The sequence below is a fragment of the Pongo pygmaeus genome, chromosome 15 (assembly GCF_028885625.2).
Source record: "Pongo pygmaeus isolate AG05252 chromosome 15, NHGRI_mPonPyg2-v2.0_pri, whole genome shotgun sequence".
In the NCBI taxonomy this organism is placed as follows: Eukaryota; Metazoa; Chordata; class Mammalia; order Primates; family Hominidae; genus Pongo; species Pongo pygmaeus.
Window position 1 is genome coordinate 75,611,842 of NC_072388.2, and position 25,017 is coordinate 75,636,858.

Consider the following 25,017-nt stretch of genomic DNA (forward strand, 5'->3'; position numbering starts at 1 on the left):
GGTGAAACCCCATCACCACTAAAAATACAAAAAAAAAAAAAAAGAAAGAGAAAATAACCGGGCATGGTGGCGGGTGCCCGTAATCCCAATTACTTAGGAGACTGAGGCAGGAGAATGGCTTAAACCCAGGAGGCGGAGGTTGCAGTGAGCCAAGATTGCACCATTGCACTCCAGCCTGGGCGACAAAAGTGACACTATGTCTCAAAAAAAAAAAAGAAAGAAAAAGAAAAATCAGAAATGGAGATACTTTTCAGTGAAATCTTTCTTTTTTTTTCTTCTGCATCAATCTGTTACAGTGCCTAAAATAGCACTTTGGAGTTGTGTTTCTAGAGTTTTACAAGCTTTTCTGCCTTAAGGGGTCCCCTGTTGAAAAGAAAATGTCCATGAGGGAGGAGTACATTAGGTCTCAACTGACATCTAAAAAGAAATTTACATGTCAGTCTTTTGAGAGTGAAATACAAGACAAGAGAGGTGGGGGTGGGGAGCAGGGCTAAAGTAGCGGGCAGGAAGGGACCAAAAGACAAACTGAGGGGAATTCCAAGGGTCTGTTTAACATTACCTACACCCCGGCTTTGCTAAGACTGGCTTTTACTCTGGGAAACGGGATTATTTGCTTTTGAGTATCTACACTTTCTCCTTTTCCTCTGTACACTCTCCCCACCCATCCCCTCCAATCTCCTTTCCTCAGCCTTTGTGTGCATGCATGCAGGTGTATACACACAAACACGTGCACGCACACACACACACAAAGAAAACTCTGAATTTAACAAAATATTAGGATAAAAACAAGAGTTGAGGCCGGGCATGGTGGCTCATGCCTGTAATCCCAGCACTTTGGGAGGCCAAGGTGGGTGGATCACTCGAGGTCAGGAGTTAAGAGACAAGCCTGACCAACATGGTGAAACCCCGTCTCTACTAAAAATACAAAATTAGCTGGGTGTGGTGGTGGTGGCCTGTAATCCTAATGTTAGAGCGACTCCATCTTGAGTGAGGGCTAGGAAAATGAGGCTGGGACTTGCTGGGCTGCATTCCCAGAAAGTTAGGTATTCCTAGATTCTAGATGCTTACAGTCAAAGGAACAAATTTATCATGTTTACTGAACAGACCCAGACTTGAGAGTATCCTAATATCCTGATATCTTGGGAACAAAGACATTCCTAATTTTGCTTTAAAGATAATATGATAATATCGATTCTTGCAAAATACTGTCATTAAGAAAATTAATCCTCTATCACAAACCCTTGTAGCAGAGCACATCTCCCCAGGATCTTTTTTATCCTATATATACCAGCATTGTACCTAGGGTGGACGTGTTCCTCCTCTTACTTTCAGGAATGCCCTACTCTGTCTATGGAGTAGCTGTTCTTTTGTCAGAGGTGTGTGAACCAGAGCAACTCCATCTTGAATAGGAGCTGGGTAAAACAAGGCTGAAACCTACTGGGCTGCATTCCCAGATGGTTAAGGCATTCTAAGTCACAGGATGAGATAGGAGGTCAGCACAAAATAGAGGTCATACAGACCTTGCTGATAATGCAGTTTGCAGTAAAGGAGCCGGCCAAAACCCACCAAACCAAAATGGCCATGAGAGTGACCTCTGCATGTCCTCACTGCTACACTCCCATCAGTACCATGACAGTGTACAAATGCCATGGCAACATCAGGAAGTTACCTTGTATTGTCTAAAAAGGGGAGGCATGAACAATCCACCCCTTGTTTAGCATATCATCAAGAAATAATCATAAAAATGGGCAACCAGCAGCCCTCGGGGCTGCTCTGTCTATGGAGTAGCCATTCTTTTATTCCTTTACTTTCTTAATAAACTTGCTTTCACTTTGCACTGCAGAATCACCCTGAATTCTTTCTTGTGCGAGATCCGAGAACCCTTTCTTGGGATGTAGATGGGGACTCCTTTCCTGTAACATTTTAACCATTTTACTTTCTTAATAAACTCACTTTTGTTTTGCACCGTGGACTCCCCCTGAATTGCTTCTTGTGCGTGATTGAAGAACCCTCTCTTGTGGTCTGGAATGAGACCACTTTCCTGTAACATCAGCTATTCTGGAGGCTGAGGCACGAGAATCTCCTGAACCTGGGGGCAGAGGCTGCAGTAAGCTGAAACCGCACCACTGCACTACAGCTTGAACAGAGGGAAACTCCATCTCAAAACAAAAACAAAAACAAAAAAACAAGAATTGGAAAATTACTAGACTGCAATGTAAGACAAATCTGAAAGGAAAATAAGCTGTGTATATGTGTGTGCATTAGGATATGTATGGTTTACCACCTTTCAGCAACAATTAATCCCCTCCTTACCCTAAAAGAAATCTTTATTAGCATATACTATTAACCAGACCATGTGCTAAGTGCCAAGGCTACTAAGATAAATAAGAAGATTGTTATAGACATGAGTTCTAAATTTCTCTTCAAAGAATCAATATGTCAGTATGTTGAATTCTTTGCCTTGTACTTTTAAACTTAACTTCCTTGTAAAGCAACCTTTTCAATCACCTGCTCCACCCTGACTCATTCCAATTACCTGCTTATTCTCCACCCTGACTCATTCCGATTTCCTGCTCTGCCATAATCATTTTTCCTGCCAAACCACTCACCCCGTCACTCTCTTTAAATTAGCCAATCGGAATTAGTTTAGCCTGTGCGGACTAACCCTAACCAATAGGAGAATGACAAAGCAGCAGGGGCCACATGTGTCAGGAATAAGACCCCCTTCCCCTCCCTTGTTCGGGTGTGCACTCACCACTGCTCCATCTGTGAGGGCACACCCTTCTATAGAAGTAAATTGCCTTGCTGAGAAGTAAAAAAGAAAATTTTATATTCAAGTGCTATTTCTTTTGCAGCACCAAAACTTTATTTATAACAAAAGTAATTCTTGTCTTCAAAGATCTCGCCATTTAGGTGGGAACACCAACAAGTATACAGTGATGGATAATTTGCTACAAGTTTTAAAAGAGGTGAATCTGTGGGAACATAAATAAAAGGTGTACCCACCTGTTCCTTTGGAAAGTCGGTTTTGTGAAAGCTTCATAGGGGAAATGTCCCATAGACTAAATATTTCTTAAAACTTTCAAATTATATGATGTATCATACAGAAAATAATATAAATGATGTATACGTACTATTTAAAAATAGTAAACACCTGTGAACCCACCACCCAGCCTAAGAAATAGAACAGCTTCCACATCTTTGAAGTTCCTCTCTGACCTCAAATGTTTTGTTTTTCATTCCTTTGTTTTTACTTTTAATTTTCTTCCTGTATATATGTCACTAAACTATTAATACATACTTTTTTGGTTTGTCTGGTTTTGAATTTTATGTAAATGGGATAATACAGTATTATTATTCTGAGACATGATTTTTTTACTTGACATGTTTTTGAGAATGATCTCTGTTCATATACATAGTTACAGTTTTATCAGTTTTTAGTGATATGTAGTTTTCTGTTGTATGAACATATCCTAATGTATAGAGCTATTTTACCATTGATAACTATTCCATTCTTTTCCATTTTTGTTATTATAAACAAAAACATAATGAAAATTCTTCTATAAGACTCCTGGTAAATATGTCTCGTGCAAGAGGAACTCTTGGATTGTTGCTGAATGCAATTGGCTTGAATATTGATTTTGTGTCCATTAACTGTGCTAAATACTCTTATTAATTCCAAATTTGTATCTGAGACATCTATATCATTTCAAAATGGTGGTAGCTTTTTTTCAAATTGTATATACATGTTTTTCTTATCTTACCACAATTATTATGACTTCTAATATGATATTGTATGTAAGTGATGGTAACTAACATTTAAGTCTAATTCCTGACCTTAAAGAGAATGCTTTCAACATTTTACCATTAAGTATGCTTTGTACTTTTCTGAAAATATATAATTAATTTTCCTCTGTTAGGTTAAAGATGATTCCTTCTATCTGTCGTTTGCTAAAACTTTTTTATCATGATCTAATTTTTAATATTGCCAACAGTTCTTCACTTAAAAAAATTGTATGTTTATTCCACCTTTAATCTGTTAATATAATGCATTATCTTATTCAGTGGTCTAACATTAAACCAACTTTGCATTCTTACGATAAGCCTAACTGGTCATCATCTGTGTTAATGCATATAGCTAGAATTAGTTTGTATTAAAGTATAGTATTTCAAATTATCTCAGAGCCTTTTAGTCCTAGCCAGCAGTGCTTTTGCCAATGCAGTTCTCATAAAGACTTTGTGGGTTTCCAGTTTATCTGATTCTGGTCAGCTTCATGCCATAGAGCCACATTTGAAATTCTTTCCTAGATGGCCTCTTGCTAATTTTGGCAAACTAAATCCCTTTTATCTAGTTGAGAGGATCTACTAGGAGCCACCATAAATCTTTTCAAGGTTTTATCTAAGGATCCCATAGTTACACTCTTTACTAATTCTTTACCCTGAGGCCATTACTTACTTTGAAAATAATTTACTGGCTTGAAGGACCAGAATTAAGTAGTAGTTCTGGTTTTCAACCCATTACTTTCTGACTTCTCTATAGTTATTCAACTGTTGTTGCAAACTGAACAATTCTTTCTTTAGCTGATCTCTCTCTTCCCATACCTTATCACAGGCAGCTAAAACATTCTAAACCACTTTCAACATTCTTCCCGGAAATCACCTTGCCAATGTCCACGAGTTTATTAGATCTATTTTTTATTATACAGTTACCATGGGCAACAACAGCTTTGTCAAATGTTACTACTATTCAACACAGATCCTCAATTTCCCAGCCTTCTAGAGCAGTTTTTCTTCATTACATTCCAGCCTCCACAACTGTTTACTTGCAAATATTCCAAGCTTTGGAAATAGTTCCCTCGCTGCTTTTCTATCCTCTGTTTGTCACCCAGTCCTAAAGACAATGGCTTATGTTTTAGGTTGTTAGTTCAGCAGCACCCCACTTATAGGTGTCAATTTCTCCATCAATCAGCTCCTGTTGTATAACAAACCACCTCAAAATTTAGTGGCTTAAAACAACAATCATTTGTTCAGCTCAGAATTTTGTGGATCCACAATTTGGGCTGGATTTAGCCAGTAGGTTCATCTGCTGGTGTGGGCTGGGCTCACTCATGCTTCTATGGCCAGCTGCTGGTCAGCTGGATGACTTGTTTCCAATGCTTACCTGGCTGGCCCTTGGGGCATAGAGACAATTGAGCCCTACATCTATCATTGAAAGACAAGCCAACAGGGCTTCGTCACACCGCAGCCATGGCAAGGGTCTCTACAGCAATAAGAAAGACTGAATGCACAGGTGCTGTTCACATTTCTGCTTATGTCTTATTTGCTAATGTCCTACTGACAATAAGGATTACAACATGCTTTCTTGATTCATCCTTTTTTTCTCAGTCTATTTATTTTCCTTTTTTCAGCTTTAGAGGGTATGATTGACAAAAATTGTATATATTTAAGTAAAATGTTAGTATTAATTATAGTCACTATGCTATATGTTAGGTATCTAGAACTAATTCATCTTAAACTGCAAATTTGCACCTTTTGACCAGCATTTCCCATTTCCCCCACCTCTCTCTCCTGGAAACCATCATTGTACTGTGTCTCTGAGTTCTACAAGTGAAATCATGCAATGTTTGTCTTCCTGTGCCTAGCTTATTTCATCTAAATGTGATATATTTCATTTAAAATGTGATATATATGTGTATATATGTACACATATATATATATCACATTTTAAAAATCCATTCATCCATTGATGGATACTTGGTTTGTTTCCATATCTTGGCTATTATAAATAATGCTGCAGTGAACATAGGAGTGCAAATATTTCTTTGATATAGTGATTTTATTTTCTGTGAATACATATCCAGTGGTAGAAATGCTGGATCATATGATAATTATATCGTTAACTTTTTGAGGAACCTCTGTACTGTTTTCCGTATGACTGTACCAATTTACATTCTCACAAGAATGGAGAAGGGTTCCCTTTCCTCCACATCCTCACCAACACTTGTTATCCTTTGACTTTTTAATAGTAGCCATCCTAACAAGTTTGAGGCAATATCTCCTTGTGGTTTTGATTTGTATTTCCCTGATAATTAGAGATATTGACCACCTTTTTTATGTATCTGTTAGCCATTTGTATGTCATTTTCAGAAAAATATCAATTGCCCATTTTTTTTTTAATTTTTCCTTTTTTTTCTTTTTTGAGACAGGGTCTCACTCTGTCACCCAGGCTGAAGTGTAATGATCTTTCCACCTAAGCCTCCCAAGTAGCTGGGACCACAGGTGTGCACCACTATGCCCAGCTAATCTTTGTGTTTTTGTAGAAACGGGCTTTCACCATGTTTCCCAGGCTAGTCTTTGCCCATTTTAAAATGCGGTTATTTGAGGGTTTTTTCTACTGAGTTGAGTAAGTTCTTTATATGTTTTGGATATTAACCCCTTATCAGATATATCGTTTGCAAATATTTTCTCCCATTATGTGAGCTGTCATGTCATTTCGTTGACTGGTTCTTTTGCTGTGTAGAAACTTTTAGTTCGATGTAGTCCCATTTGTTTATTTTTGTTTTTATTGCCTGCTTTTGGTATCATATCCAAAAATCATTGCCAAGACCACCGGAGATTTTCCCCTATGTTTTCTTTTAAGGATCTTATATTTTTAGGTCTTAAGTCTATACCTTTAATCCATTTATAGTTGATTGTTGGTGTATGGTGTGAGATAAGAATCTGATTCCATTGTGTTTGGTTTGTTTGATTTTTCAAGTGGATATCCAGTTTCCCCAAAACCATTTATTGAAGAGACTATCCTCTCTCCATTATATATTCTTGCTACCTTTGTCAAATATTAGTTGATCACATATGCATGTGTTTATTCCTGAACTTTCTATCCTGTTCCATTGATCTATGAGTCTGTTTTTATGCCAGTGCCAAACTACTTGATTACTATAGATTTGCAATATGATTTGAAATCAGAAAGTGTGAAGCCTCCAGCTTTGTTTCTGTTCAAGATTACTTTGGCTATTTGGTGTCTTTTGTGGTTTCATACCAATTTTAAGATTATTTTTTCTATTTCTGTAAAAAAAAAAAAGCCATTGGAATTTTGATGAGATTGCATTGAATCTGTACATCACTTGAGTAGTATGAACATTTTGACAATATTGATTCTCCTATGAATTTGTCTGTTATTATTAACTGTTAAATTTGTCTCTTCTTGGATAAATGCAAGAACTTCAGAACCTTTTAAATCCATTCCCCCTCCTGATTTATAGGCCATTGTTGTAATGTATTTTAATTCCATATATACTTCAAAATGAATAAGTTCTATTATTATGATGTCAATATTTATTTAGATTTATCCACTAGTTATCATTTTCATTGTTCTTTATTCCTTCTGACATCTCTGAGCTTCTTCTGGAAAAATACCTTTTGCTTTGTTTCAGGTTTTGTGGTGACACATTCTCTGAAGTTTACTTGTTTGTTTGTTCTTTAAGTTTTACTGAGCTATAGTTGAGTTATAATAAACTGCTAATACATAAAGAGTTTGATATGTTTAGACACATGTACACATCTGTGAACCTATCACTGCAATCAAGATAATCAACATAGTCATCACCTCCAAAGCTTCCTCATACCCCTTTGTGATCTTTTTCTCCTTTTATTGCTGAGTAGTAGTCTATCATAAATATGCCACAGGTTTTTTTATCCACTCACACTTGTTTGTGGCCATCTGAATTTTTTCCAATTTTAAGCTATTATAAACAAACCAGCAGCAAACATTTATATGCAAATGTTTGTATGCACATAGGCTTTCATTTCCCTTGAATAAACAGGAGGGAAATGGGGCTGGATTATATTCTAAGTGTATGTGTAAAGTTTTACAAACTGTATAGCTGCTTTCCAAAGTGGTTGTACCATTTTACATTCCTCACCAGGTCTGAGATTTCCAGTTGCTCCACATTCTTATCAATACTTTCTAATTTTAGCCACTCTAAGAGGTGTGGTGGTATCTCATTGACATTTTAATTTACATTTCCTTAATAACTAATGACGTTGACAATCTCTTCATGTGTTTGTCATCCGTATATCTTTGGTGAAATATATGTCCAATTTTCTACCCATATTTTTATTGTTTGTTTTGTTACCACTGAGTTGATTTTTTGTTTTGTTTTGCTTTTTTCAGAGATAGGGTCTTGTTATGTTGCTCAGCCTGGACTGGAACTCCCAGGCTCAAGTGATCCTCTCACCTCAGCCTCCCACATAGCTGGGGATTGCCCGTGCACACCACCATGCCTGACTTGTTATTATTGAGCTTTGAGGGTTCATTAAGTAATCTAGCTACAGGCTTTTATCAGATACATGATTTGCAAATGTTTTCTCCCAGTCTGGCTTTATTTTTCATTTCCTTAACAGTATATTTTGAAAAGCAGAAATTTTTTTGATAAAGTTTAGTTTATCAATATGTTGTTTTGGGTCATATTTTCTTGCTTCTTTGCATGCTTAGTAAATTTTGCTTGGATGCCAGACATCTTCAGTAAATAATGCCACTTTATATACTAAGCTTTAAGTCAAGTCATATAAGTCCTCCAACATTATTCTTCTTTTTCAAAATTATCTGAGCTGTTCTAGTTATGTTACACTTCCATATGGAGTTTAGAATCAGCGATCGTCTCCAGGTTTGGCTATAAAAATAAAGGAACCATGAACAATCATATACAGGTTTTTGTGTGGACATGTTACAGTAGGTAGCTAGTCAGACATAAGCAAGGCAGGAGAGAGTTCCCCCCATCACACACACACCAGGAATGTCAGGCATCCATCAGGCGATCATTAGGCAGTTGCCAGCTGTCTCTCTAAAATAATATTTCGTCACAGCTTGCCCCAGGGAAAGGCAGTGTCCCAACAGATAGAAAAAACCTGAAACTGGTGATCAGCAGCTTCCTGGTAAGATCTCCAGAATTGGGCGAGTGGGCTCAAGCATGTGCACTAAGAGGCAAAATGGCAGAGTTTAACTCTAGGAATGCTAGACTGATAAGGGAAGAACGCCTCAAGTGAGCATGCGTACAACTCCAGCAAACACACTGCATGTGCGCCCCCTCCCAAGTGCTACCAGGCCACTACACATGCTTACAGCTCACCACAGGGGAAGAATCAGGAAAAAAGCCAGCGAAGACCCTGAACGCATGCCAAGGTATACAACTCCAAGTCAAAGGTCCAACAGTGCACTGGATCTCTCTAGTCGCCTGCTTGGCCCTCTTCCAAGTGTACTTTACTTCACTTCATTCCTGCTCTAAAGCTGTTCAGTAATTTTCACTCCTGCTCTAAAACTCGCCTCAGTCTCTCCCTCCTTATGCCTCTCCATTGAATTCTTCCTTCTGAGGAGGCAAGAATTGAGGTTGCTGCAGACCTGTATGGATTTGTGGTTGGTAACATACTTTGGTGCCACATGACTCAGATACATTCTGCTGCTAACAGACATAAGTTTGTATTTCTCTGGGATAAATGCCCAGAAGTGCTATTTCTGGGTCATATGGTAAGTATATGTTTGGTTTTTTAAAAAACTGATCAAGTATTTTCGAGCGTGGCTATACAATTTCACATTCCCACCAGCCATATATAGAAGATCCAGTTTCTCTGCATCCTCACCAGGATTTGATATTGTCACTTATTTGCATTTGAGCTGTTCCGATAGATGTGTAGTAATTTCTCATTGTGGCCTTAATTTGCATTTCCCTGAGGCCAGTGCTATTGAACATCTTTTCATGTTCTTATTTTCCATCTGCATATCTTTTTCAGTGAAATGTCTCTTCATGTCTTTTGCTCATTTTCTGATTAAATTGTTGACTTTTTTACTGTTACAGTTTGAGGGTTTTAAAATACATACTATAGATACTAGTCCTATATGTAGTTTGCAAATATTTTCTCCCAATCTGTGGCCTGTTTATTATTATTATTATTATTTTAACAGGGTCTTTTGCAGAGCAAATTTATTTTGATGGAGTCCAATTTATTAACCATTTCTTACATGAATCATGCTCTTAGCGTCATATCTAAGAATTCCTGACCAAGCAAGTAGAATATCAAACTAGAATATATTCCTTTCTTAAATCAGACCAACAAAACTGTTGTGTCGATTCAAGTTTGAGTGAGTGAAGTCACAAGAACGAAAAATCCCAGAATTAACTGTCACCATTGTAAATTAATGTTTGTTTTCCATGAACCATGCATTGCTGTAAGCAATGTAATACTTCAGAAATGATCTCTCCCTTTTTTATAATGTAAGCTTTTTTGCCAGAAAAAAAAAATGATAACACTGCTGAAACCTTAAGGAGAAAAAAACAGAAAACCAACGCAAAAACTGAAACAATGTATGAACTGAGTACATATTAGGCTCAGAAAAACAGTCATCAAAGATATTGCAAAAAAAAGAGGAGAATAAAGTAAAGTGTTGTTTCTTTATTGGATGGGGACACAGAGGAAGGAGTAGCAGACAGAAAAAAGCTGCAAAATAGCATTTTGATCTGGTTTGATCTTGATCAACATCAAAAAAAATGATTAGGTGCAGAAAAGTTCAGTTAACACATGGACTTGGAGAAAGGAAGGACAAAGTTACAGATGGCCTGAAACTAGGTAAGTAGCAAAGAAAATTCATTTCAATGGGCTGAGGCCCTGCAAACAGACAATCTTAGGGAATCTAAGTCAAGTCATTGCCTGTAATTGCAAACTTGACAACTGTGTATGGAATATTATTATAGTCACAGGGACGGCAATTTCAGATACATCCGCATTGTCCTCAGAATGATGCTTTCCAGTAAAAATTCTTGTCCCTAATTGATAGGTAATGAAACTGGGGCTAAAAATCACATCGTAAGAGTGGCACAACTGGAGCTGAAATGCTGGATCTTAGTGCATTTTTCTGGAACACATCTGTGTCTTCCCAGATGGGGAGGTGGAGTGAGGAAGAGAGACAAAAACACCTTTCAGGATAGCAGGGACCAGAGGTCTGCTGACAGACACAGAGACACCTGACCCAAGAAGACAGAGAAGAAGAAAGTGCACTGGGCCATGAATCAGAATTAGATCCTGCCCCAACTGCAGCTGTGTGACCTTGGGGAAAGCTACTCTCCTGCCCTGGGCTTCTTTCTGGGGGCAAGGGGTGGGAAAAAAAATAAAAGTCTTTATTGATAAATAGCTTACAATTAAATAAATAGAGCAGTGGGTTTGTTGGGGAATAAAAACTAGGGCACAGGCTCAATCTCTCTCCATTTCCACCCCGGCGCTAGGCCTCAGCCCTCTGACTGAACACTTTGGATGATGAGGACTTGATGGACAACCCAGGCTTTCTCAGGCCCTTGGAGGCCTCTGTCTTCCTGGTCAGGTGTGCAGGCACCACCTTGGACCCACTGCCCCTAGCAGGAGAAGCTGCCTTGGTGTTTGGCCCCTGCCCAGCACCCTGGGCAGCTGCCCTTTTAGGGGCCTCAGCCTTGGCCACCACCTTCTTTTTGTTGGGGGAAGCAGCACCATTCTTGACCTTCCTGGTTGTGGGTTGTGAACTCTTACTCCCAGCTTTGATATTCCTGTGAGCCTCAGCGTCTCCTTAGCTGCTCCTGCTGCCTTTGGCCTTTGACTTCTTGCTGAGCCCATTGGCACAGGAAGAGGCCTACATGGCTTTGGCTTTGTGGGGGGCCTTGCCCAGCTTTGCCTTAGTGTCCTCAGCCTCACTGCCTTGCTGGGCAGGGAGGCTTCTCCTTGGCTGTATCTAATTTGGGAGGAGACATCGGCAGCTCTGCTGGCTTCTTGGCTGCCTTTTTCACCTTGCCCGAGTTGGCAGGGTCCTTCTTTGCCTCACCTGGTTTCTTGGGGCCCTTTCCCCTGGCCTCATTAGCTGTTCTGGGGGCTGTCCGGGGGAGGGGCATCTCCCTAGACTGAATTTTCATCTTGTACTTGGGAATGAATTTGAAGCTGCCAGCAGCCCCCCAGCCTTGGGGTTGAGGGGCCTGGCGAGGAGGCTGAGGTACACGCTGGTGGCCAGGGCCTGCTTCAGTAGGTACTTGAAGTGGAGGATGTCCCCAGGAGAGCCAGTTCTTCCAGCCCTTCCAGACAGAGTGTCTTGTGTCCCAGCCTGCTAGGCTGGAGTAGAGGAGGGCAGAAGAGAAGGAGGCTTGGCCTGTTCTGGGGATTCAGAAAGCCAGCCACCCTCCCCATTCCAGACCCTGGGCCCGATTCAGGGTAGCAGGTGCTGGAGGGTAGGTAGCGTGCTAACCGCTGATGGGGACAGAGAAGCTAAAAGAGCACTTGGCCATGAATTGGAACTAGATCCTGCCCCAGCTCTGCAGCTTACTAGCTGTGTGACCTTAGGGAAAGTTACTCTCCTGCCTTGGGCCTCGGTTTCCTAGTAAAATGAGGGTATTGGACCAGATGACCTTTGCTATTACCTCACATTCTAACAATCTATGATCCTGCCTATGATTTGAAAACTCAGAGGGATTCTAGGAAAGCTTATGAAAGACCACAATGTTCTTTTTTCTTTTTTTTTTTTGAGACAGTCTTTCTCTGTCGCCCAGGCTAGAGTGCAGTGGCAGTGATCTCGGCTCACTGCAACCTTTGCCTCCCAGGTTCAAGCGATCTTCTTGCCTCAGCCTCCCGAGTAGCTGGGATTACAGGCATGCACCATCACACCTGGCTAATTTTTGTATTTTTAGTAGAGACGTCATGTTGGTCAGGCTGGTCTTCAACTCCTGACCTCAGGTGATCCACCCGCCTCGGCCTCCCAAAGTGCTGGGATTACAGGTGTGAGCCACCATGCCCAGCCCAGTGTTCTGTTTATAGAGCAAATACAGATTTTTCACTATTTCTGCTGCTTTGCCCAACATCCCTTTCATCTGCTGTTTTGGGGGTGATGTCCTTTCTCAGAGTCCATGGGATTCTGTTGAGGCTGCCAATCAGAGTGCTGGGCCCTAGCCCTGGCCACACTGATTGGTTTAAGAGTTGATTACTAGACCCAAGAAGACCAATCAGAATCTTTCCCTGAATGTGTATGTGTGGATACAAGGAAAAAAAAGAGAACTCACTTCTCGGGTTGCACGAACCAATACAAACCTGGAGACGTGTGCTCCCTACCCTCCTCGCTACCATCCCGTCCCTCCCGGTGTAGACATGTCTTCATCTTTCCCCCTCATCACAGAGGCTCATCTAGGGCACAAAAGAGAAGCGGAGGCAGGAGCTGGCAGGAAGGAGGGAGATCGGTCACTGGCCTTACCACGGGAACATGTCAGGGAACACGTCAGATGTCAGATTCCCTGTATCTGGAGGACGTGTTTATTTCCTGTGGCTGTCTTCAAAAATTACCACAGCTTGGTGGCTTAAAACAGCAGTCATCTGACCAGGTGCGGTGGCTCACGCCTGTAATCCCAGCACCTTGGGAGGCCGAGGCGGGTGATCACCTGAGGTCAGGAGTTTGAGACTAGCCTGGCCAACATGGTGAAACCCCATCTCTACTAAAAATACAAAACTTAGCCGGGCATGGTGGTGCATGCCTGTAATCCCAGCTACTCGGGGGGCCAAGGCAGGAGAATCACTTGAACCCGGGAGGTGGAGATTGCAGCGAGCTGAGATTGTGCCATTGCACTCCAGCCTGTGGGACAAGAGCGAGACTTCGTCTCAAAAAGAAAAAAAAAAAAAAGCAGTCATCTCTTCTCTCACAGTCCTGGAGGCCAGGAGTCTGAAATCCTTATCACTGGGCCAAATTCAAGGTGTGAGCAGGGCGGAGCATTCTCCAGAGGCTGGAAGGGAGAATCCGTCCTGTGCCTCTTCTAGCTTCTGGGGGTGGCTGCATCCTCAGCTTATGGCCACATCGCTCCAATCTCTTCCTCTGTGCTCACATTGCTGCCGCCTCCTCTGTGTCAAATCTCCCTCTGCCTCCATCTTTGAAGAACACTTTGATGGCATTTAGGGCCCACCCAAATAATCCAGGATAATCTTCCCATCACAAGAATCTTAATCACATCTGTAAGACCCTGTTTCTTTTCGTGTGTGTGTGATGGAGTTTCATTCTTGTTGCCCAGCTGGCAACGCCACCTCAGCTCACTGCAACCTCCGCCTTCCAGGTTCAAGAGATTCCCCTGCCTCAGCCTCCTGAGTAGCTGGGATTACAGGCACCCGCCACCATGCCTGGCTAAATTTTTGTATTTTTAGTAGAGATGGGGTTTTACCATGTTGGCCAGGCTGATCTCGAACTCCTGACCTCAGGTGATCCACCTGCCTCGGCCTCCCGAAGTGCTGGGATTATAGGTGTGAGCCACCATGCCCAGCCCTACTTTTGATTTTTTTGCTATCAGACAATCCCATGATGAACATCCTCACTTGAGTGGCTAATTGTTTCCTTAGGAAAGATTCTGAGACATGGAGTTACTAGGCTGATGTGGAGACCCTTTAAAAAGCTCTAGATAAGGCTGGCTGTGGTGGCAAAATGCTATAATCCCAGCTCCTCAGGAGACCCAAGCGAAAGAATCACTTGAGGCCGGGAGTTTGAGATCAGCCTGGGCCTTGTCCGTACCAAAATTAGCCAGGCATGGTGGTACCTACCTGTAGTCCTGGCTACCTGGGAGGCTGAGGCAAGAGGATCTCTTGAGCCCAGGTGTTTGAGTTTACATGATTGCGCCACTGCACTCCAGCTTGGGTGACAGAGACCCTGTCTCTAAAATAAATAAAATTAAGAGCTCTAGATAGATTAATATTGCCAGGTGTCTTTCCAGAAAGATAATACCAGTTCACATTCTGACAAAATTGTCTGAGTACTTTTGTCACTGTACACACTACATTTTATTTATAAACATTTGTCAATTTGATTGATAAAAATTATGTCTTATTTTAATATGTATTTCTCTGATTACTAGAGAGGGTGAATCTTTTTTGTAGCTGAATGGCATTTTTATTTCTTCTATAAATTATAGTCCACTGCTGTTTTTCCCCATTCAATTTTAGTGCTGCCCTCATGGATTGATAACCATTTTGTCATATTTGTGCAGACAGCTTTTTCTTGTTTGCCGTTTGTCTTTTAGTTCTGTTTATGAGAATTTAGAGTTTTTCAAAAGAAAAATATCCCCGCAAACTGATGAGTCCCGAATGTTATTTTTTTTACCTGGATGAGTTTCTGCTTTGCTTCCAGGAATTGCTTCTGTGCCTGAGGCAGGGGGCTGGCAGGGGTTGGAGGGGCAGGGTCAGGACTCAGCCCTCCTGGTGCAGGGGCAGGCCCATACTCCTGGGATCCCAATTCAGCCTCACAAACCTGAAGCTAAAGAACTGCGAATGGTTTTTTAGACTGGCCGCCACCTCCATTTTATAACTCTCTATCTTTTTCTCTCTGTCTCTCTCTTTTTCTGTTTCTTTCTTTCCTTCTTTCTTCTGGGGGCTGTGAAGGTGGTTTATTCCCAGGATTTACAAGGTCTAAAAACCAGTTTTGAAAAACCTGCTCCAGGTGCGGTGACTCACGTTTGTAATTCCAGTACTTTGGGAGGCTAAGAGGCAGGTGCATCACTTGAGGTCAGGAGTTTGAAACGAGCCTGGCCAACATGGTGAAACCCCATCTCTAGTAAAAATACAAACATTAGCCAGGCGTGGTGGCACGTGCCTGTAGTCCCAGCTACCTGGAGGCTGAGGCATGAGAATCACTTGAACCCAGGAAGCAGAGGTTGCAGTGAGCCAAGATTGCGCCACTGCACTCCAGCCTGGGCAACAGAGCGAGACTCCATATAAAACAAAACAAAACAAAAAACAGTTCCGGCCAGGCACAGTGGCTCATGCCTGTAATCCTTGTAATCCTAGCACATTGGGAAGCTGAGGTAGAAGGATCCCTTGACCCCAGGAGCTCAAGACCAGCCTGAGCCACATAGGGAGACCCTGTCTCTATTTTAAAAAATAAAAGCCAATTCCAAGAAACACACACAAGTTTCCCCTTCCCCTTAAATTGATGCATTTCTGGAAAAGGCATCCCATGTGGGAAGGAAGGTCCTGCACGTTGGCATGCGGAACCCCACTGGGAGCACACACAGATGTACCACAGTCAGGCCCTACTCCACAGCCCTGCACCGGGGGAAGAGCCTGTGGGGTTTGCTGTCACTATTGTTGTTCATTTGCTTTTTGGTGCTTTGGTGAATTGTGTCCTATATACGTGTCTGAGTATACAAAGATAGTCCCTAACCTGCATTCTAAAGTGATGGGGCCGACGAACAATTGGGCTTTTGATCTAACAAGTTGGGTCCCCCAGCTGAGAGCCAGAGTTTAATCACTTAGGGCATGAAGAAAGATTTTAAAAGCCATAAAGGCAGAAAGAGGGAAATAGAGGAAACGGGTACCTGGCACCTGAAGAGAAACTGAGGAAAGAATGACAAGGTTTGAAGGAGATTCTAGGAATTTTACCATGAGGCGTGCAACACAGACCTTCTCCCTCATCTGGATGAAAATTAAGGAAGTCCCCATTCCCCACAGGTGCGCTTGGAGCTGGGCCATCAGATCAGATGAAGAGGTAAGAAGAACAGCCTCGCAGTGGACACAGGGTGAGCACCAAGGGAGGGGGTGGAAGGCCAGCCAAGTCCAGGCTGCAGAGCCATAGGGCACGGGCAGCAGTGAGACAGCCGCTCTGTGTGACCAGGCTGGGGAGGCAGTGCTCTGGGTCACCTGCCTGCGCTGGGCTGGATGGCGAAATGACACCTTCATCCCTCTTTCAGCCACACTCTCCAGAGTGAGCTCACACCCTCATTATATCTCACCTGGAACATTCCACCAGCCTTCACTTCTCCTCCCCCACACACCAACATCATCTGTCTGAATCACAAATCTGATCCCACTTCTCCTTTATGATAACCTTTGATGTCTCCCCACGTGCCAGCCTTTCCTGTGTATTCAAGGCCCAGAGACAAGGCCCCGTCCCAGTTCCCCTCCTCAGGGTTTCTTCCCTGTTCACCTCTGCTCAGCCACACAGGGTTAACCCTTGACAACCTTCATACCCTTATACACGCCCTTCCCCTTTTGCTGCCTCAGGAACTCTTATTCATGTCCCATCTTAAATGCCTAATGCCTGGATCTCCCTGGCAAGTTTATGCACTCCCTTCTCTGGGCTCCCAAAGCACATCAAACCTACGTGGATTCTTGTAAAGGAAACAGGTAAAGCCTCTGAGTACTTCCCACACACCAGGAACTCAGCTAAGCCCTTTCATATATTAGCTCATTGAATCCACAGCCCTAAGAGATCAGTCCCACTGTTAATCCATTATGAATGAGGAGATTGAGGCCCAGAGAAGTTATACGCCTGGCCCAAGGGCACACAGCTAAAGCAGCTAACCTGGGATTTAAGGCGTCTCACATTGTAACTGGGCAGTTTCACTTCAAAATGCATTTTAAAATCTTTCTCCCCATTTGTCTTTCTTCCCTAGTCTGGAGATGTAACCTTGAAGCAAACGGTAGAAGCCTTTTCCCTTAACCTTAAATTAGACTCCACGCCCCTCCCTTTCCCACCATATACTCTTTTCACATTTGTCTAACTGTATACTAGTATCTAATTACATGCTTACTTAGAAGTTCCAGGGGTTAATCTTGAGACAGACAGACCAAGCCTGGAGACCCAGATGCAAAATTCCAGCAATTACCTCCAGGCAGCTACTCAACAACCCAGCTATTGTTGAGATGATGCCAGCCCGCGTTCCAGGTGGACCAAGACCCAAGACAGCCACCGAAACAAGACACACAGACCTTGTACTCAATACACGTCCTGCCTGCCTCCCAGATCAAGTTTCCCTTTTTAAGCTCTTGCCTTCTCCCCAAAAACTCAAAATGGTTAATTTGGATATGAATCTGGTCATTTCCCCATTGCTAGTTTTGATAGTCACTTTCTTTCCTCGCCCTTGTTATTGGGCTTTGCGAGCAGACCTGTATTCCATTACAAAACCATCCCCTTATGTCTCTCGAAGTACTTCCCATGTGTGTCTTAAATGTGTCCACATCAGTAGCTCCCAAACCTGTTTAGCCTCAGGGTGACCTGTGGGCCCTGTTCAGATGTAGGGAAACAGAAGCTCTTGGGGTAAGGCCCAGAGTCTGTCACTTTTAAAAGCTGTTCAGGTGAGACAGAGGATCAGCCAGGCTTAGGGTGACTAACTATCCTGGTTTGTTTGGGACTTTGGGGTTTCTTGGGAGGTAACAAAGCCCTGGGCAAACTGGAACGAGCTGGTCTCCCAGGTAGGAAGTTCAGACGTGACTCGAGCATCAGTCTCCTCTCAGGACGTTCAGCTCCCTGTGCCTGGGAACCTTTCAGCACCCAACAGTGTCTGACACGAGGTGCTCAGTAAGTAGAGAGAACTGTGCCTTGCACCTGGAGCCCAACAAATTCGAACAATTTTCTTCAGCTTTAGGCTCAACTGGAAAATAGTCTTCAGAGGCCTTGAACATGGGGTGCAAGTGAGAGAGTCAGTGGGCACAGCCCTGATCTTGCTCTGCACTACCCCACACTCTTCATCCTCAGAAACCAGTCTGGATTAGGGACAACCCAGTGGCTGGGGTCAGCTGGCAGGCAGCCAGGCAGGGTGCTGCTCCCCAGAGACCAGTAAGTGATCCCTGCTCTTCCCACCCATGCCTAAGCCATATGCACTCCCATGAAGCCTCAAAGAGTGAGCAATGTCCATGAAGTCTGGGCTCTTGGTGAACGCTGGTCACCAAGCATTCACCAAGATGTTCATACAGATGGGGAAATGAGTCCCATCGAAGACAATTTGTATATGTTGTTTGTAAAAGAAGGAAATGACATCTTTGTCCAATGAATATGCTGCAGATATATTTTCCCAGGCAGTCCTTGGTCTTTGGACCATGTATGGTATTTTTTTCCCACAGTGATGTTTAAAATTTTTTATGAGTCATGTACTATCAATCTCCTTTCTTTGAGGTTTTATGCCCTGCTGAGAAAGCTTCCCCACTTCTTGATTTCTTCTAGAACTTTCACAAATTTTGGGGGGTACAAAAGGTAGGTTAGGGATCTAGTATTTCTTTCCCCCCAGTTAGGCCCAGATAGGAGAGATGACTTCTCCAAAGTCAGAGTGGGTCTGGTGTCTGCTGGGATGAAGGTGCCCCATCCAGAGCTCACCTCTCTGTCACTACCCCAAGTCTGTATAAAGATCTCTTCTTTAACCAGTCTCTTCAGAAGGCCTCAAAAGAATAACTGTTTTCACAACTTGCTTTCATGTATCCTTTTTCTTGAGTTACAGTCACTCATGTGTGGGGCTTTCCTCGTACTTACTCTGAGACTGTGTTCATCTTTGAGGCTCCCACCTACCCACAATACCCTGCACAGTGCTCTGTATATCATTCATATTTGGGAATTAGACTGAGATGTATGCCCCCAGCTGGCAGTGTGAAGGCCCTTGGATTTCCTAAATGCAGAGGCAAGGGATTTGGTGGGCTAAGTGAGTGCAGGCCCCTCTGCTCCCTAACATCCCATGTCATGGCAGGGACTGGGAGACCCACTCAAGTATGTCTTCGGTGTTCCCTTCCCTTCTCACACTGGGTGGTATGAAGCAGCTCCTGGGTTCACAGGATATGGGGCGTGATCTGTGGAGGAACACAGAGAAGGGAGTAGATAGGAAGGGAAATTCAGCTCCTGTGCCTGATCTTGGGCCTTCTCCCATCAGCCCACCTCTTGGGTGTATTTCTCGGACCACAGGACCAGAATGGCAGAAACTGAAGAAAAGCTATTGATATGGTTTGGCTCCATGTCCCCATCCAAATCTCATGTCAAACTGTAATCCCCAAAGTTGGGGGAGGGACATAGTGGGAGGTGATTGGATCATGGGGGTGAATCTCTCCCTTGCTATTCTCATGATAGTGAGTTCTCACAAGGTCTGGTTGTATAAAAGTGTGTAGCACTTCCCCCTTCGCTTGCTCTCTCCTGCCAGCCATGTGCCTGCTTCCCCCTTTGCCTTCTACCATGATTGTAAGTTTCCTAAGGCCTCCCCAGCCATGCTTCCTGTACAGCCTATGGAACTGTGAGTCACTTAAACCTCTTCTCTTTATACATTACCCAGTCACAGGTAGTTCTTGATAGCAATGTGAGAAAGGACTAACACAGCAGTAGAACTGAATAAGGAAGGGCTCTTTCCATTTTGTGAGCCTTTAGAAACTAGAATCTGCCTTGTCCTTTGGGGTGTAAACTTGAAATCCTAAGCCCCCCATTGACTGAATGGATCCCCCTGTGTCCAAGGAGACCCCATTAAAACCTTAAAACTGACTTCCTGGCCATGACGGAACAGAAGATCAGACACCTCGTTACACCCCCCCCCTCCCTCTTCTGGTTTAGACACAACAACTGACAAGCCTTAATGTTAAAATAGAGATTCTAAAACTGACAGAACAGATTCTTTGTGGCAATAAGATATCAAATTATAAACAAAACCTAAGGCCATGCCAGGCAAGGGTTAAGTCACCCACTCCTACACTTAGAGAATAAACTATGTCCCAACTGCCACAAGGTTTTTTTTTCTCTAGCAGCTAAACTAGAGTGCTGGCCTTGAGATAAGCAATATTAAAATAATTACAGTTCATCCAGCTCACAACGGCTAACTACCTGACCCTTGTTCCACAAACCATAACTACAGCTTTGACTGGACAAGAGACTGATTTCAGTAACTTTCTCCAGATAAGACCACCAACCATGAACTGGTTCTGGCCAGTTTACAGAGACTGCACACTTGCATGTTTCTGGATCCTGAAAAGACCTTCTGATGTATATGGCCTAATCATAATACGTTTAAAAGTTATGTCTCCACCCCAAAGTGGGTCATATGTTACATGCGTGTTTGTTCAATGCATGTGCATCAGGATTGCCTCATGAATATTCACAGCTCCTCTTGTAACCTTTTGAATATGTATGTTTAGCCAACCTGTTCAGCATAAAGCTCCTACCCCAACCCTTCCTCCTTCGAAGGGCCTGTCTCTGGTCTTGTCCAGAGGCACCCTTCCCAGCCTGCTGTACCCCCATTGTAAGAAATAAACTCTTCTTTCCGCATTTATAGATCCTGTGTGTGGTTTTCTTCTTAAAGTTAACAAGGGTAATTATATCCCAGCCCTCAAGGCCAACACAAGCAGCTGCCAACATTTCAGAATGCTTGGGGAATGCAATGTCCTGGCAAATTGAAGACCCTTATGAATGGAGTGGCTCAGCTTACTCAGGGTGACTTGCTCACTTATCCACTCAACAAAGCATTGGAGAATGTCTGCCGGGTGCCTGACTCCATGTGCTGTTCTAGGTGCTGAAATGCAGCAGTAAAAGAGGGAGATTGTTGGCTGCTCTGGTGGAACCTGCTTTCTAGTAGAGGGACAGAGAAGACAAGTCAATCAAGAATGCACATGAAAATATCAGACACTAACAAATGCCAGTGAGGAAGTAAGCGGAAGGCCACACCTGGGGAGCCACACTGCTGGGTGGTCAGGAAAGAAGGGACATTTTAACAGATGGAGTGATGAGGACTCACCTTGTGAAGACCTGGAGGAAGAGCAGGTGGAGCAGCCGGCACAGTTGGGGCAAAAACCCTGCAGCAGGGACGAGCTCAGTGTGTCTCAAACAGAGGCACTCCCTCCGACAGAAGAGAATAACAGCATATCCCCTGAGTTTCTAGAGGTTTTGACCAAATTTTGTTCTTTTGAAGACTCAGGTTTTATCTTTAAAATGAAAGCAAATTTCGGGTTCCAGTCTTTGAGACAACCATATTTATTTTTGTGTTAAACCTAACTGTCTTTAAAAAAAAGAGAGAGAGAATATACTTGGATTGAGGTAAGCCAAGATTAAACTTCTAAAAGGTAACATCCCACAGTCCAGAGAAATCTGATGCAAGGTAGCTAGATGCCATTTCATCCTCGTGTTTATCGTTCACCTGGCAGTGATAGAATCTGGGCCTCCAGTAAGTCCAAGTCCAATTCTGAAGAACACATGGCAAGATCTGACTTGGGTGGGGCAGGAAACCTCCTTGGTGGGTTATTTCCTCCATTTCCCCAACCTTAGATCCTGCACAACACACATTATCAGCAGGTTTGTTCCTGAACCCCAGGACCATGACTCAAGACCATGAACAACTTAACCCAAGCAATCTAGGAATCCTGGCCTGTGCGTTGTGCCATATCACCTGGTCAGATCATCTCCTCATCAGATGACTGGTATGGCCTGAATTGTGTCACCCTCGCATTTATACACTAAAGTCCTAATCCCCAGTACCTTAGAATATGACTGAATTTGGAAGCAGGGCCTTTAAAGAGGTGATTAAGATTAAATGAGATCATGTGGTGGGCCCTACTCCGGTATTACTGGTGTCTTTATAAGAAAGGAAGAGGCACCAGGGATGTTCACTCACAGAGGAAAGGCCGTCTACAAGCCAAGGACAGAGACCTTGGAAGAAACCAAACCTGCTGACACCTCGATCTTGGACTTCTAGCCTCCAGAACTGTGAGTAAATAAATTTCTGTTGTTTAAGTCATCCAGTCTGTGGTATCGGGTTACAGCAGCTCTGCCAGATTAATACAATAACCCAACAAGAGCCCAAGGTGAGGGGACTCCAGGGAATGGGCACCCCAAAAGTAAAGTTTTAGAGTTTCCTTTCTCAAAGTTTTCTCCACTCCAGATAGAGTGGTCACTCACTGGTTGGCTTCCTTCCTTCCCTCATTCCCTCCTCATACCTTTAGAACTCACCACGGGCCAGCTCTGTGTCCCCAGCTGGGCACTGTGTCTATGACTCAATCCATTCCTTTCCCAGCCCTCAGGGTACTGTGCCAATGAAGGCATCATCAGCCTCAGCCAGGCTTTTGTTCTCTACACCATCCCTTCAAAGATGGAGGTTGGGGCAACGACCCCTCCCTGGAACCAGGCCAAAGGTTCTGTATTGGAAAAGCATCCATTCTTCCCCCATAGTCCTTAAATATTCTTTTTACAAAGACTACACCAGATTAAAACAGTTCCGTGGCACAATCTCTACAGGTCTGTTAATTCAGGACAGAGCTCTGGAATTAATGGTCAAGAACAAGAACTAGCTTTATTACAACTGCATCAATTCCAACAACATGTGCTGGGTAAATATTACCTCCAACAAGGTCCAAACTAGCCTATAGCCAAATGCAGCTTATAACCATGATTTTCCCTATACTTCTTCCTCCTAGCAAGATTTGGACTTCTCTGTTGATGAGTCAGGCCTCTAGGTCATACATCCAACTGGAGAAGCCAGAAGTAACATCACCTTGGCCAAAACCAACAAGTCCACCTCCCAGTTGTCCCTCCTCTGAGAAACCAGCCCGTTTGGCTCTGCAGCCAGCACTGCCTTCGTGGCATGTGGTGTAATGGAAGCAACCAGGACAGTGTGTACCAAAGCTGAGAAAATAGTCTCCATGTATGACACCAAGGCCAAAAAGGAAAAGTATGCCAGCATCTGGTTCAAAAGTGGAGAAATGAAACAAACCTGTCTGATGACCCAACTGTACATCCAATCTATGAGTCCAGCTATGGTGACTGGAGCCACTATGATGTTTATTCTTACAGCGACATGTGAGGAAGCTAACAGGAATATCAGGCGAGGGAAAGGGTGAGGCTCCTTGGGACTAAGTGCACTCATATTTGTTGGTTTGTTTGCTGAGTGTGTGTTTGCTTGTGTCTTTATTTTACGCAGAGGGCATTCCTCAAATGCTGGGTGAACTTGGCTGTCTGTTCATATTTAAGAGTGAGACATCAAAAGTTGATTGCCACCTGCAACCCAGCAACTCCACTCCTAGGTTAATGCCCAGGAGACATGCATACAAATATGCACCAAAGGATACACACAAGAATTCCCATAGCAGCTCTGTAATAGCCCACCACTCAAAACTACCCACAAGTCCATCAACAGTAGACAGGATAAATAAATTGTAGTATATAAACACAGTGGGATTCAATACAGCACTGAGAATGAACAATCTATAACTACATGCAACAATATGGATGAGTCTTACAAAAATTACGCTGAATAAAATAAGTCAGAACCAAAAAGCATACATGCTATGTGATTCCATTTATTTAAAGACAAAACATGCAAATCATTAATCTGCAAGATGAGAAGTCAAGATAGTGGTTATCCTTCGGTGGAGATAGTACACATTATACTTATATAAAGCAGATGCTAGAGGGAAAGCAAAGAAAAATAGAGAAAATACCTATAGAGAGAATTAAACACACCATTCTCAGTAGGACACAGGTCAAATTGACAAAAATTAAGCACATATGTCAAAATCTAAACAACCTAATAAACAAAATGAGTACTTAAAATCTTTTTTTAATTTATTTTTTGAGACACAGTCTCACTCTGTCGCCCAAGCTGGAGTACAGTGTTGCGATCTTGGCTCACTGCAACCTCCGCCTCCCGGGTTCAAGTGATTCTCCTGCCTCAGCCTCCTGAGTAGCTGTGGTTACAGGCACCCACCACCACACCTGGCTAATTTTTGTGTTATTAGTAGAGACAGGGTTTCACCATGTTAGTCAGGCTGGCCTCTAACTCCTGACCTCAAGTGATCTGCCCACCTCGGCCTTCCAAATTAAAATTATTGCATCCTGATTTAAGCACACAAAAACACATACACATTGGGATTCTGATTCGAAGGGTATTACATTCACACATTAACTTTAGAAGGGTTTATATTTTTATGTCATTTCATCCATGAGTATGGAATGTCTCTCCATTTGTTAGTATAGAAAAAAGCTATTGATTTTTGTACATTTATCTTATACATAGCCACTTTACAAAATTCTATTATTAATTTTAATCGTTATTAATTCTACTAATTTGCTATTAGACTGGGTTTTCAATTCTACCAGACCAGAAAAAGAAAATATGATTTTTCCTTCTTTGGTAATATTCATACAGATTATTTCATTTCTTTTCTTATTTCATTCGTAAGGACTTCCAAAAAATGTTCAATATTAGCAGTGATAACAGGCAAACTTGTCTTACTCTTGGATTGATATTAAAAGAATGATTC

The 25,017-nt window shown here is 42.7% G+C and overlaps 1 pseudogene; it reads right to left on the reverse strand.

Moving 5' to 3' along the window:
- Positions 1-11,269: 11,269 nt before the first annotated feature.
- On the reverse strand, positions 11,270-23,399 carry LOC129012360 (histone H1.8-like; annotated as a pseudogene).
- Between the last annotated feature and the right edge of the window lie 1,618 nt (positions 23,400-25,017).